The sequence below is a fragment of the Gekko japonicus genome, unplaced genomic scaffold, assembly GCF_001447785.1.
Source record: "Gekko japonicus isolate JY-2015 unplaced genomic scaffold, Gekko_japonicus_V1.1 scaffold15010, whole genome shotgun sequence".
NCBI classification, from domain to species: Eukaryota; Metazoa; Chordata; class Lepidosauria; order Squamata; family Gekkonidae; genus Gekko; species Gekko japonicus.
Genome location: NW_015177697.1, coordinates 1 through 2,696, shown reverse-complemented (window position 1 = coordinate 2,696; position 2,696 = coordinate 1). Strand labels below are relative to the sequence as shown.

Below are 2,696 nucleotides of genomic sequence, written 5' to 3'. Positions count from 1 at the left end.
GAGCTACAGGAGATGGATGGAGGAATCTCGAAAGCATTTATTTTTTTGTGTGTGTGTGTTTGAGCAAAAGATGCAAGTAATAAAAGATTGGTGGGTACCTCTTCAGGACAACCAGAAATGAGGGCTCTGTGTAAGATCTGCAACAGATCCCCCAGCTCTCCTCTGGAATGGCTTGGCTTTGCCTGCTGACATCGTTCTCTCATGGAGCAGTTCTTCCATTTTATGACTATCCAGCCCCCGTCCTTGAGTTGGACACACAATAAAAGGAGTTAGAATGCATGGCCCTCCAGGATCTGAGGGGGTCTTCCCAATTTGGCCCATGGCAGTAGTTGACTTTTCTTCTTTTCCCTTCTTTAGGATGTCCGAAGCACCTTGCAGAGGTACGTGGATCCCTCTCTCTCATTCCTCTCTTGACGCTGGGATGGATCTGGGTATCATGTGAAGAAAGAGACTCTTTAGGCTCAGGACCACAGCAGATGTGACTAGGATCACAGACCTCCATCCCTTTGTAAATGGCAAGCTGCAGATGAACACAGTCCCCTGGACAGAGAATCATGTCCCCAAATAGTAGGGGTGTGTTTGTGTGTCAGGGTTAAGATCTGGGTGTGAATCTCCAGAAGGTTCTGGCAGAATTCTGGTGCTGAAGCAGGGGTGGTTTCACTCGTCAAACAAGCCCCTCCACCCTTGGAAATGCGCAGGTTGAATGTAGTCCCCTCAGCCCTTTCAGTTCCACAAAATGGCAGGTGGTAAATGTGATGGGGCTCAACTGACATCTTGGTTGGCATCTGGGCTGCCTAGAGGGCCACTTGAGCATCTAGCTCTGTGATGACGGCTCTCCCCAATCTGGGGTGCACCGTCTGTGAGGGAGGCTACTCAGTATTCCTGCCACCACACGGCACTTAAAGGTGTTGCTCTTGCTCAGACTAGACTAGAGGATTTCACAGCTGCTGATTGGAAACTTTGCCTCTCTGCTGTACATTTCCCCAGGCATTTTTAGAGGAAGAAGGAGCATGATGTGACCTTACTGGGCTTGAAGTTCCCATGCCTCACACAAGTTGCAGGCGATTGAAAGGAGTGGAAGAAAGGATGCTTTTGAGTGCAGTGATGTCATGTGCTGCAGGGCTGCATATTCCTGCCTTTGCTGTACTGGTGGGAGTTCTGGATGGGATAGATGGTGGCTTAACATGGTTTGTCTCCAGGTATGAAGAAAAGGAGAGGTTTGAGAATCCAGTGACTCTTCCTCTTGCATTGAAGTGGAGGATCTGGGACTTCTGTGACATCAGTCTCTTGCTGGAAGGTGTCATGAAGCAGCTGAAAGGTAATAAAGAACGGCTTCGGAGTGGTCATGAGGTGAGGCCAGATACAAGTGGGGAACCTTCTGGATCACTTGTATCACTAGCAGGGCCAGGCGGACAGGGAATTTGTATGAGACGTGTAGTGATGGTCTTCTTCCTTCCATTCTCTCATCCGGACAAGAACACTCAAATTGTGTCCCCTCCTATCCTCCAGTCTGTTCTGCCCTTCTCCCCACAATCCTTTAAGGTGGGTATTTTCTCTAACTGGTAATTGACTAATTACTAACACAGGTTAACAGTATAAAAATCTGTTTCTCTGATTTAGAATTGTCATTTTTTAAAAAGACAAGATTTTTTTAAAAATTCATTGCATAGATATAAGGGGAAATGTGCAGCCTGACCCTTTAAGAATTCTAATAGCTCGAGCACAATAACATTATAATGACCCACTGCCATGATTTTTAAAATAAAAAGTCTCTAGCCCTTTTTTTTGTGTGTTTTCATATTTTTGTATTTTACATGTGCATGTGTGTGAGAGTGTGTGTACCTGGAAGTCATGGTGACTTCTGGTGACTGACCCTGACTGGGGCCTGGAGGATATTCAGAGAGAGGTGGCTGAATAAAGCCTGCCCCTGTCCTCCCCACTGCTGGTATTCCAAGAAGGTCTCCCATCCAAGTACTTGCCAGAGTGAACCCTGCTTAGCTTCCAAGAAGTGAGAAGATTGGACTTTCCTGGTTAGGGTGTCTCTAAACTTTTTCATGGCAGAAAAATAAGGGATACACCTTCCCTTTTGTTTCTCTGCAGCAAGAAAATCTGGACACTTTTAAAAATGAAAGCTGGGAATTCGGAGGAACAACTACCAGTATAGAAAGTAGTGTGTGTGTGTGGGGGGGAATGGCAGCCTCTGGGAGGAGGAGGAGGCAAGGAAAAGGTGGGCCATTCAGAAATGCACACTTTTATATCCACACAACATGAAAAAATACCTTTTGACTGCGATCATTCAAAAAAAATTGTATCAAACAGGATTTGGGAAAGTGCAGAGCCAAAGCTGTGGAAATCCCAGAATGTGGAGGCTTAGGTGACAACGTCGTGTGGGTCTCCCCAGAAGCCCACTCCAGTTTCAATGCCAAACCAGAACAAAATCTCTGTGGGGAAACATCCTAAGGTTCTCTGGATTGGGTCCTTGGGCTGCAGTCTTCAGCATACTTTCTTTGAAGCGAGTCTGAAGTAAGACAAAGCAGTTGACTTCTGGATAACCTTGTTCAGGAGGATCACTCCTTGTCTGCTTTAGTGGTTAAGAGTCAGTTTGCCAAATGTGATCCATTTTTCCTTTGTAGTCTCAGTACATCAGCCATAATTAGGAACAGGGAACAAAGTCATATTAAGTGTAAACAAATTTG

At 45.8% G+C, this 2,696-nt stretch overlaps 1 long non-coding RNA gene across 1 annotated transcript; it reads left to right on the top strand.

Moving 5' to 3' along the window:
- The first annotated feature begins 348 nt into the window (after nt 1-348).
- Nucleotides 349-1,542, top strand: LOC107124908. The gene is made up of 3 exons (XR_001482996.1): nt 349-380; nt 1,200-1,318; nt 1,477-1,542. It is a non-coding gene; the product is annotated as an uncharacterized LOC107124908 (long non-coding RNA).
- Nucleotides 1,543-2,696: the final 1,154 nt, after the last annotated feature.